This window comes from Corythoichthys intestinalis, chromosome 6, assembly GCF_030265065.1.
Source record: "Corythoichthys intestinalis isolate RoL2023-P3 chromosome 6, ASM3026506v1, whole genome shotgun sequence".
NCBI classification, from domain to species: Eukaryota; Metazoa; Chordata; class Actinopteri; order Syngnathiformes; family Syngnathidae; genus Corythoichthys; species Corythoichthys intestinalis.
The window spans coordinates 16,863,099-16,875,799 of record NC_080400.1 but is presented as its reverse complement, the minus strand read 5'-3'; the positions used below and the strand labels follow the sequence as shown (position 1 = coordinate 16,875,799).

Sequence of the window (12,701 nt, the reverse complement as noted above, 5' to 3'; positions counted from 1 at the left end):
ACGCGCACTCGAATGTTCTCAAATTAATGTGACTGTTACAGGGGCTGACTGGGAACTAGGATGCGATGCACTGTCAATCAACGTTCTGACTCGGGTTCCTTTGTTGTTAAAGCTGGAGGTTACAAGTACTACTGCTCACTTAAGAAAAAGCAAACCTTGTTTGAATGATTAAGTATTGTAATAACATTGTCGAGGGTTACTGTGATGATGTGCGTCTTGTGTTTTTATCTCTTAACAGCTCCCTCGAAGTCATCAAACCAAGTGGTATCCACTTAATCTTCATCATCACATGTGCATACGAGCACCCTACCCAAGAATAGATTGTCATTGTATGGGGCCCCGTTTGTAAAGCAGCACATGCTCAAAATTACGACATTTTCTCACATTTAGCGCGAGACAGTGTTTAAAATGTGGTGTGAAATTTTTAGAGTCACTTTTTTTTTTTTTTGCACATTTACAACATTGTTTAGCAACTTAAATATTTATTTGTATAAGATGTTTTGGACCTGATTGTTTAAATCCAGAACTAAATATTTAATTTAAAGCCTAAATTTATATCTTATCTGCTAAATCTGGAAACGGTTAGAACTTAATATGCAAATTCACATGACTGGAGACTGGAACAAAATAAAAGCTGGAGCACACAAAATACTCTTTAAATAGTTTCTCCTAAATATGTATTTTACCTATATATTGTTATTATCACAATGACTCATGTCCAAGAGCAGACTGCCACAGTTTAGTAGGTTTTATTCATTTTCAAGCAACATTAGCAGACAGTCTGATCTGCTCCACCAGCTTTTATTTTGTTACTTGCGGTCTCCAGTCATGTGAATTTGCATATTAAGCTAAATATTTAGTTCCAACCATTTCCTGATTTAACATTTAGGATATAGGATATAAGTTTAAGATTTAAATTAAATATTTAGTTCTGGATTTAAACAATCAGGTACAAAACTTCTTATTTAATAATAAATATTTAAGTTGCTAAATAATGTTGTAAATGGGGAAAAATAAAGTGACTCTAAAAATTTCACGTTTTAAACACTGTCTGGCACTAAATGTGAGAAAATGTCGTAATTTTGAGCATGAGCTACTTTACAAACGGCGCCCCATATCATTGAACACAACGAAGTGAACATTGTCAGACAACAAAATTTGACAAACCACAAGTGTTTACTTAAACCCATGCATAGAAATGGAAATCTCAGATCTGTCTCCGCTTAGCTGTTTTGTGTTGAATGGATTTGGATGAATTTTTTTTCTCACTTCTCTGTCATTGAAGAATTATTTTCAAAGCTTGAGAGCGGTTGACAGATTAAAAAAAAAAAAAAAATTCTAACAACAGCCTGTGGACATGATCTTAATTTCATTTTTGAATTGTATCATTTATCTTCTTCACAAATAAAAGTGTGCATACATTTTGCATGACTGTTCATTTTTCAATCTTTTAAACATTGGCAAATTGCTATGTATTAAATAGATGAAATCATGAATCCTTAAAACAAAAAAATTACATAAGTGTTTGGATTTTATTTTTAAAAATCAATTTTATGGATTGGTTTATTTTAATTACATTATCTTTTGAAGTCCAGATTGTGAGTCGGCCACCTCTGTCTTGAACCAAAATTACCTCGTTTTTCAGTTTTAAAACTTTTTCATAGATTTGTGTTCAGCCTAAAAAATTCCCACAAATAATTTCAATTAAATTGAAATTTCAAATGGTATTCAAGCACGAAATAACGATTTCAAAATATATACAATAAATTTCATTGATTCAAACACCGAATTTCATTTCGTGTATTCTAGTTGAGTTCTACTGCCATCTGCTGGCTTAGTTTGGATATCACTATGTACAGCTTTGAGTGACGTCACCACAGCATCCACTGCATAAATAAATTTAACACAAGACGTCTGATGTGCGCTCTGAGCCATAAGCGTATTTTAAGGGGGGGGTCAGGGGGGGCTGCCCCCCCACCCCCGGTGACCGAAAAGTGTGTCAATGCATGTAATTGACTTTCCTATATATATATATATATATATATAAAATATACTTTTATAATGGGTCAAAATTATTTTTTGAACAGATCATGTGAGTAGGACCTTAGACGGTCATTTGCTTTGCATATAATAAAAAAAATAGGAAAGGGCAATTTTATTTTTCAAATGATTTTTTTTTTTTTGGATTGAAAATATTTTTTTTGATTGAAACAACCTTTTGGGGGATTGAATGATTTACACACAAATGTCTTACCCATAATATGGACCAAACACAAAAAGGACTGCTTAAATCGAAGAAAACTTTTCCAATTATATTAGGTGTTGAAATGCAAAATTTTCAATCTCAAATATTTTTGCTCATTAAAAAACTTTTTCCATGATTGATATATATATATTTTTTTGATTGAAGTGATTTTTGTTTTTGAAATATTTTCAAAAACAAAAATCACTTTTTAATAAAAAAAAAATATAATTTTCAATCATGGAAAAAGTTTTATATAATTATAATAATTTTATATAATTTTTTTGAACCAACTTATTTTTTGATTGAATAATAAAGACAAAAATGTCCGAGCCAAACTTTGGCCCAAACACAAATCAACATTACTTCAATCAAAAAAAGTTGCTCCAATTAAAAAAAAAAAAAAAAAAAAAAGACTTTAGTAAAAAAATAAATAAAATAAAATTAAAGAAAATAGCTTTCACATGCATTTTTTTTTTTTAGTTTTTTGAGTTTCAAATGTATTTTTATTATTTATATATTTTATTTTTTCAATTTTATTTATTTTTTCACTTTTTTTTGGTTGAAAATATATATATTTTGATTGAAGCATCTTTTTTTAAATAGAAGCATCTTTTTTTGGGGATTGAATAATAAAGACACAAATGTACCTTCATATGGCTCTGCCCAGGGGATACAATTTTTGACTGGGGTAACCACATTGGCACGACACCGCACCGGCGGGCGTACCATATTCAATGGATGAGGATCTTGGCGAAAAGTATTGCCTAAGCAGCCTGATTTAGAATTCCCTCCAACAATGATGGGAAACAAAAACACTCTGTCAACTTATTGTTACCGGTATAAATATTCTTGTAAGTTAATTTTAATGCTGACACTGCGTTTCGGGGTCATCAACATTCAAAATGACCTGGTATTTCATAGCATTCATGATGCCATGCACCCTAACAAGGTTCCCAAGGCCTTTGGAAGCGAAACAGCCCCAAAGCATCACTGACCCACCCCCATACTTCACAGTGGGTGCATCATGTGCAGCGTGTGCATCTTTCGTGGCACACCAGACCCACTTAGAGTGTTTGTTGCCAAAAAAGCTCAATCTTGGTCTCATCTGACCAAAGCACACGGTCCCAGTGGAAGCCTGGAACCGTGTGTATTTTTGTGTGAGAAATATGACAGGGCAACAGCAACAACAACAAAAAAATGTCGCGCTTCAACAAACAGGCAGTAGGAGTCCCCCTTGTTTATCAACAGAAGTGCATCAAATTTTAGAATCAGAAAGGTAAGGGTCTACTTACCTATTTGTAAAACCAAAGTTGCATTGTTGTAGGTTTTCAAAGCTGTTGTGGCTGAAATGATGAAAACAATGAGCTGATCGGGGACCTGTATGCATGCTCACAAAAACGGTCCAAACCTTTGCAGGAGAAGTTTTTTTGGACCACTCCTAGAGTCTCGAGTTTTCCTGTGAGCAATTCATCGCTACACATCGAGATGGCATGATGAATCCCGCGAGTAAAACCCAGAAAATATTTGCAATATATGGCGAGGATAGCGTGGTGCTATATTTCCGTGTTGGGAGTGGTGGCGAGGCTTCCTGCAAGTTACGTCATGAGGTAGCGGTCGGCAGGACGGCGCGTCCTTCGTTGCTATGGTGTTGCTATGGCCATAACTCAAAAACTATGCGGTCAGTTATTATTATTTTTTTTTAATGTGACTTTTTGAGACAGCGAATGATGCATTTAATGCAATTATTATTATTATTATTAATGCAATTCAACTGAGTAAAACACTCAAGAGCGAAATCCGAAAAGCTCTTCAGTTGCCCTTTAATCCTGGCTGCTTGCTCCCCAGATGCTCCAAATTTCCAAAGTTTTTTTTTTTTTTTTTTTTTTAAATGTCAGGAGTGTGATTTATTGGTCCAGCTTTTCAGTGCATGAACAAATGTCTGTTTCAAGAAAATTACGTTAAATTTTTACAAACAACATGTAATTATTGGGATTTGTTCTGTAAATGAATTATTCATATCACTATTTTATTTTATACATTAAAAAAAAAAAAAAAAAAACTTTTTTTATATTATTATTATTATCTACACACGAGGGGTGCTGGATCTACCCAAATGAGTCCCGGAACACAGGGAGGCCAAATTCAAGAGGTGCCGGATCTTGTTCTGGCAGGATCCAGCACAAATAAACCCCTGATTGTTACTATTATGAAATTAAAAGGACCATACCTCCGGTTTTCCGGGGTCAATCGGTGCCAAATAAAGACTGGGAGAAAGGTTAAAATCTGTGCTTTCGATTCACATTGGAAGCAGCACTCTGTGTCAAATACCTCATTTTTTACGACGCTTTAAAAACGTCACGTGATTGAACAGGCTGATAATAGAATGGCAAGCTTGCGTCAGATTAGTGTAACGGAGTCACGTGATTAAAGTTTGGTGAAATTGTTAGAGCTACTCTTGGCATTGCTGGAAAAAAAAATCTAATATGAAGGATAAAGAGGAAAAATGTAACGACTCTGAGAAAGAGTAGCGTTTTTTCTTCACATATCCACTCAAGTAAAAGTAAAAAGTATCTCTTAGTGAAACTACTCTTAGTACATTTTTCTAAAAAATGTACTCAAGTAAATGTAACGGAGTACATGTAACGCGTTACTACCCACCTCTGGTGTTTATAGACCCTACTCACGTGACGTCACAGCCACGCCCCCGCGCCATGTTGTCCGTATACTCGTCATGTTAATGCATTAGCGCTTCGTAAATTCCTCTTATTATGGCGTGTTTTTCTGCTCGTTAACATTAATAATCAAAATGGTGAAGTCCTGTGTGGCGGTCGGTTGCAAAATCAGAGAAGATAGACGGAGAGACTTGAAGTTTTACCGTATTCCGAGAGACCCGAAAAGGAGACCGAGATTGACTGCTGCAATTCGACGAGAAAACTGGGCTCCAAACGACTACCACAGATTATGTAGTAGTCATTTTATATCTGGTAAGATGCATTTAATATGTATTTAGAGGGTTGACAACCACAATTAAGATCATTGCTAGGCTAATCGCCGACAACATACACGTATGTATGTAGTGAGAGTGCTATCGCTAAACCATATAAACATTAAAAGCCCTAACTCCATTGACAAACGACATGAAATACATTAGACTTGACAGTGGATGTTAGCAATAACAAAAGATTTTGAATTGAAAATTTCGTAACTCACCTTTGCAAGCACAAGATAGATTCCTGCCGAATTTTCGTGGACGAGGACCTGTTTCACCCAACCAGCAACGAAGTATTTATAAGCCTCCAAGCTCTTAAAAGTTTTTCAAACTTTCGTGAGAATAGGCTGATTTTGTGTGGACAAGATAGTTGTACATATCAGGGTAGCTAGCAGATGTCAGGCAAATACGGCGGAGACAGCGGGTCGAAAAACATCGACTTAGGCATCAAATGTGGATATGGCGAATGGATAAACTGAAGCTTTTCCACACAACGCCTTTTATGCAACGCATCAAGTGAGTTTACGGCATCCGAAAGCACCGGGTCTTCCATGAAATGCATTATAAATTGCTCGATCAATTGAGACCATTGATAATACAGACACAAAATGACGGACAAGGGGGCGGAACCATACAGCGAGCACGTGATTTTGTGACGTCGGTGTGTAGGGTCTATATTCGCTCGGAACGCTTTGAGGTCGCAACTGGGACCATCCCAGTGGGAAAAGTCCGACTGCCCACCTTCCTCGTATGCAACAGTAGGCGAAAAATCCTACGCCATTTCCGTTTATTGTACGGGAGTGGCCAAACGTTGGTAAAAAAAATTATGTTTTGTTTGTCAAAGTTTGACTTAAACGGCAAACGAGTACCATTTAGATATCAATTACGTGAGCATGTCGGGTGGTGCTATTGTAACTTTATTTAAATGGCGGACATATTGCGTAACTCCCGCCAAGTTACAAAAGCACGTCCAGGAAAACCACAGAGGAAGTAGCGGTAATAAATAGTTTTACCTTCAAAATAAAACTTTGTGAGAGTTTAATAAAGACGCTACAATTCTATTATGACCAAAAAATATACGTCTTGTGAAATAGGTAGGTCTGCAGTTGGTAACTAGATGTTCTTCAAACAAACAGCTGATGAGGTTTTTGACCATCAAAGGGTTTAACATTGTTTTGAAGACTTTGATGGTCAACATCCGGCAGTGAGTTGACTCACTGATTGGCTGACTAAGTTTCATGTGGCAAAGAAGACGAACGACTGGATTTTAAATTCCAAAATAATCCACTTCTTACGCGATTTTAAGGCAACTGCAAAACTTCGGACCAATTGCGACCGTCATCTAAGGTAAACCGTCGTTACTTTAGAACCTGAAAGGTTTCCTGTCAATTTCTACAGACGAGGATGTTCTCTTGGCCCAGCGCGTTGAAAGTTTTACAAAACGTATTCGTCGTGATTAGCAGTGTGTTATTGTAACGCGAAAAAAGTAGAGATGTTAAATTAGGTTACAATTCTATTTTGCATCAGTGAAGCGGATGCGAGTCTTTAGTCTCGTCGATGATGTCATCGTGTTGGAATTACGGCGGCTCGAAAGGCATTAAAATACATTAATAAATCAGATATACCGATTAAAAAAAGTTACTAATTGCCCCAATAATATTCAATTTTTGGTGATTATTTCAATTTCGCCCACTTTAAACGTTTGAATTGATTTTTCTATGCCTTTAAAACGTCCTCTTTAAGCCAGTGGCGGTTAAACTTCATTGCCCATGATGCACTTCGCTAAAGTTCAACCCTCATGCGTTTTTTTGGTAGTTGGGCTCAAATCACAGGCGGGAGAAGAAGGAAGCAAGAAAATGGTGGCAGGATTTAAACTTTAAACGTTACCGTGTTGTTACTGTAATATTTATTCTGACTTCATTTTCATTTGGCGTCAAGACGAGAGGAAAATTACATTTTACTGAACACCTTTTGACGTTGGCTCAAAAGTCGGAGACCCACAAGAGGAGAAGCAACAGGTCGGTTTATGCTCTTTTAAAGTTTTCGTTTTTTCTTCAAAATGTCTTGCCTTCAAACTTATCTATTGACAGGTTGGGTGATTGTAAGTGAAGATAATTTACCTTTTTTGTTGGCTTTTAAGTGTTTACACACTATCCACAAGCGCGTGACGTAATTGAATCGTAACGTGCCTTATTTTTAAAGTTTTTTCCCCAGTCGCAATCTCGTATTTAAATTCAGTTATTATTTTTTTTTTTTTTACCATTTGCCAGTTTTATTGGAGTCATAACTCAATACTGATGTACGAATAAATCCACAACTATGCTGAAAAAGTAACGTAATTCGAATGTTTTTGGCGGGGCAGGTGCTACAGCTAGCCGCCGCTAGCATTAGCGTCAGGAGAAAATGTCTGTTAAATATGATATTTGTTTGTTTTGAGCAGCGCAAACCGACTCATACCGCGCCGAGGTATATGAAAGAGTGGTGAAATGCATCATTTGATGTCCGTTTTTTTCCCTTAACCCAAAACCGTTTGATGTTTTGAGTGGCCATTTTGAAAGTGACTTCGGTTTTCTCCGGCATTCTTCGGTATTCCGAATATGAGAACGTTAACGCATTCATCATCAACAGGCTTATCTCAAAGCATTTTAAGTGATACGATCCTTGAAAAGACACGTGAATATTCATGTTTCAGTGCCATTAAATTTGATGAGCATCACTGGACGGTTGTCAAGCTCAACGGCAGTGAAAGAATAAAAAAAAAAAAACTTTTAGTGTCAGAGTATTCACTGTTAAAAGGCATAAAGAAGAAGATTTGGACAATTGTAGGTTTCACAATGTCTCTAAACCAGGGTTATCAAACGTATGGCCCGCTGGGTTGTGCCGTCAGACAGGCACCTTGTAGCTCATTCATACTTTAGGAGTGGGAACCTTAGGGCAGGGGTTCCCAACCTATTCCACTAAGGCACACTGTGGGTGCAGGATTTCATTCTTACCAAACAAGATGACAACACTTTTTCCCCAATCTGGTGTTTTACAAGTGCAATCAGTTGATTGCAGTCAGGTGTGGCTTGTTTTAGCAGAAGCCTCATTGGTTCAACTGTCTCTGCTGGATCGGCTGGAACAAAAACCAGGACCCACAGTGTGCCTTGAGGACTGGGTTGAAAACCCCTGCCTTAGGGCACCTCACGATACGATACGATTCGCGATACAAGGCTAACGATAACCATTACCTCACGATATCAGGATACAGCGATTGTCGATATATTGGTCAGAAATTTGATACATGATACCCTACGATACAACTATTGAAACGAGAAAAAAAAAATTCAAAATGGAAAAAATACTGTTTTAGTCATTTATTAAGCAGTGACGCCTTTTCTGTGCAACATTGCTGTAAAATATAAATCTACTGTAAATTGTGTACCTGGACATATAGGGGAAAGAAACTACAACCACTGATATCTCTTGGAGATCATGATGAATGGCACCCTTAATTTTTTAAAAGTTTTAAATATTAAAAAAATTAAAAAATCAGTGCCGTAGGTGTCAGTCAGCAGTTGAGCTTGGAGTGGGACAATGGACCGAGGTCCGCGGTTCCGTGACCTCTGGTTTAGCCTTTATTGTTGTTGTTTTTTTTTTATATGTTAATAGTTAGCGTCGAGCGCTAAGCTAACTAGCTAATTCCCTAACGTGTATTTCATATGCAGAACGTGTAAAACCACGATATAGTACAGCAGTAACACTACAAACATGCGAAATAGTACATAATTCTGTTAAAACAAAGTATATAGATTAAAAGTCTTATTTCTAAAGACACTTTGTTTCCGGAAAATGTGGAACTCATTCCACCTGTGTAAATGTTATTGTATTGTTGAGAGAAATAAGTACTCCCTTTAAAATGGGTAATGTTTTTGCACGTTCTTGTGAAAAAATAAATAAAAAAGCAGCTTCAGGGCAGCTTTTTGTTGTATGGGCATGTTTATATCGTTCCTGTTGAATCATTAGGATATTTTAAATAAATAATGGACATAAATTTTTTGGGCTACTGTATTAAGTAGTAATGTACGATGCATCGAGTATCGTGATAACAGCGATCCTCGTTTAATAATCGGATCGTAGCGACCTGAATATCATATCGAATCGTGGGGTGCCTAAGATGGCACACCCCTAATGTCAATAAACCGAGTGATTCCAGCATGTCTGTGCAACAGGAATATCAGCTTGTAGAGATCGCAAATCACGGCGACCTTAAACGTGCATTTGACACAACAACTCTACCGAGGTTCTGGATTAAGGTCAATTCGGAATATCCTGACATCGCTAGGAGAGCACTGAAACAAACGAAACAAGGTCAGGCCTCCCACTGATTCAGCGGGTGAGTTGTATTTTCCCTGCACTTAACATTTTGTTTTTAGCCCCGTCGTGTTATTTTATATTTGCTGTATTTTTCTGCCGCACATTGCCGGTGTTCTGACAAATTTGGCATGCACGTAACGTTAAAAATGACCGCGAATGCAGTGATTCCAAAGTACACACTACAAACAGGTACATTAACTTGCGTTTGCGATGTTAGCTGCACACAACAACTGCACGCAGCTCTCACACTTAACGACTTCACAGTGTCGTTAATCATTAATTTACGCCATTTTCGTGTTGCACATGTATGTTTATGATGTAAATAGTTTGTTAACACCGTTGGATAACATTGAGAGTCCAACTGAATATAAAAGAGGGCTTTTTTCACCGCCACAAAAGCTTTGGGAGCAAAATTTTATAAGGGTGAAAAATTTGACAGAAAACCAGTTCGTGAAAAAAAACAAAAACAAAACAAATATCAACGGTCCGTGGTGCAAAAAAGGTTGGGGTTTACAGTATCCATACTCCATTGTATAGCCAATATGACAAAGTATCGATACTTGGTGGTAGCATATCAATAACCGATCGGGTTGCAAAATATCACGATATATCGCTGTATCGAGATATTGTCATGCTCTTAGTTCGTGGTCACATGCTTTTATTTTGACATTGGTGGTGTAAAACCAGAAATTTGTGATTTGTGTGACCGAGTGCATGCACAACTGCATTTGGCTCAATGTCCCCCTTCGTCGTCCCCTCACAGTCAAAATGGATCAGCCAATGGCTTAACAAGGAAGTGACCCAAAAATGCCTCAAAACCATCAGGAAGTGACCTGGAAATTCCCCCAAATAGAATAGGAAGCCATTATTGTCATTATACAGAGTACAACGAGACTTAAAGCTTCGCTATAACGTGAGCCACATAAAACAAAAGCAAATGCAAAAATAAAACAAGGCTAATACAAAAACACAGATTACATTCTACACAGATCAGGAATAAAGTGATGAGCAGAGAGTGGTGATGTAGTGGAAATATAATGGTGCATATATGACAATTTACAGTGCTCAGACTAGGAGGCAGATGGCTGACTTGATGCGATACTGATGTAACAGTGCAAAAGCGCTGTAATGCAACAGTACAAATATTGATTCTGTAGTACCCAGATTGAGACAGATGTCCGAGAACATATTATTACATAGTGAGGTGCATGTGACAATGTTGTGGCGTTGGTAGTGCAATGGCAGTCACATTTCAGTGCAAACTTGAGTTGAATATGGAAACAGCGCTTGGAAAGAAACTGTCTTTGTTTTGGCTTGTATGGCCATGTAACGCCTAGCAAAGGGCAACAGCGTGAAGAGGTGGAAGCTGGGGTATGTATAGTCTTTTATGATGCTCCACGCCCTTCTTATAGGCACCAAGAGTTGTAGATGGTGGAGAATAGAGGAAGGGGGCAGTCAAGCCAATAAATCTTTGTGCTGTTTTGATCACCCTCTGCAGTAGGGCTGAATGATATTGGAAAAATAACTTGCATTGCGACTTTTGTGGGTTTGCATCGCGATATACTGTACAGTATATTGTAGAGGTGTGCAAAATTTCCGATTCTTAGATTATTCGCGATTCGGCCGTGGAAGATTCGAGAACGATTCACAAACATCCAAATTCCGATTATTGAAATATGCCAAGTAAAGCGGAAGTACAACACACTCAGCGCGCCGCGCGGTCTTCGGGGCGCAACGAGGAAGAACGCAGCGAGAGTAGCTAAACATCATGCTTCTCATTACCCGGCCCCTCGGGTAATGCCAATGCTCAACTCACGGCTCTAGCTCAACTCATGCCACGAGATAAAAAAACACAACAACATACCTGACTGCTGCCGAAAAGCTGCTACAAAGTACGTCATCCACATAATGTAATGGTAGATATCATTTATATAGGACTAGATGCACCATTGTTTCGGTAGCGTGAGCAGCACCGTTAGTAAACGGCCGCCATCTTAAAGCAGTACACTTCCCTGCAAGGCTGTTGTAGCGAACCTTCCAAGCAAACCTAATTAACTTTTTATCTAAAATACTCCTAAATCGGTAAAATATTGACTTGAAGCTATCTTTAAAATAGTTTTAAAACTTTCACATGTCAAAAGTAGACAAAAGGGAAATTATGGAATAACGGGAGCAATTTTAACAAATTTAACAGTTGATTCACAACATTAAATTAATTGAATGTAGTTTAAAGCTGCTGTTACAGAATGGGGACTGGAGTTTTTTATTTACTGTTATTTTTGTATATTTGTTTACTGCTATCTGTTAATTTGATACTGAAATAGTAGTTTGGTTTAGTCTGAGAGGATTTTTGAACAATTTTGGAACTAATGTACAAAACATTTAATTTGAAAAAAAAAAAAAAAAAAGAGGAGGGGGGTGCATCAATAATCGTTTTATAATCGAATTGTAGCCTCTGAATCGTAATCGTAATCGAATCGTTAGGTGCCCAAAGATTCCCAGCTCTAGTATATTGTGATATTAAAACAAGAATTTTCACAAGATGACCGTAATAGTACTTTGGTTGACTCCAGTATTTTTAGATGGCTTTCCCCTGTGTTTCCCTTGTTTTTCCCTCATGTATTCTGAATTCTTTATTTTATATTCAAGCAATTTATCATATTACTTATAAAAATGTTATCCTAGTGTCTAATATTTTATTGATGCATTATAAATTTAAGGTGCTCCAATTTATTTTTTATTTACATATTTAAAAAACATAGTGCAAAACTGCAAATATGGTTGTATTTAAGTTGTATATGGTTCTGCTAAAATCTGCTACATGGGCGAAACGTCCTGCATTAGTCGAATTTGACACCTAAAGTACTACCGTGCGCTCTAAACTTGTTTTGTTTCGATACATATAGGCAGAACGTACTAAAAAATGCCTTAAGAAAATACTTGAATGTAGTTATATCAAATAAGGATGGTTTAAATAGTTACGTGACTAGTGTGGTCAACTGCTTCAAAGCTAACACAAAAAAACACAATGGTTAAAAGTAGAGCTGAAACGAGTACTCGAGTAACTCTAGTTTAAAAACTGATCCGAGTAATTTTATTCACCTCGAGTGA

General features: G+C 37.1%; 1 protein-coding gene across 2 annotated transcripts in view; it reads left to right on the top strand.

Moving 5' to 3' along the window:
* Positions 1–6,436: 6,436 nt before the first annotated feature.
* The window catches only part of LOC130917831 (SERTA domain-containing protein 2-like), a 13,472-nt gene continuing 7,207 nt past the window's right edge, over positions 6,437–12,701 (top strand). Inside the window, exon 1 of one of the 2 annotated variants that reach the window (XM_057839562.1) lies at positions 6,437–6,581. The gene's annotated coding sequence lies outside the window, so the exon portion shown is untranslated. Of the gene's footprint in view, positions 6,582–6,628; positions 7,253–12,701 lie in introns of those variants that run through there. The other variant, XM_057839561.1, reaches the window with a different exon arrangement.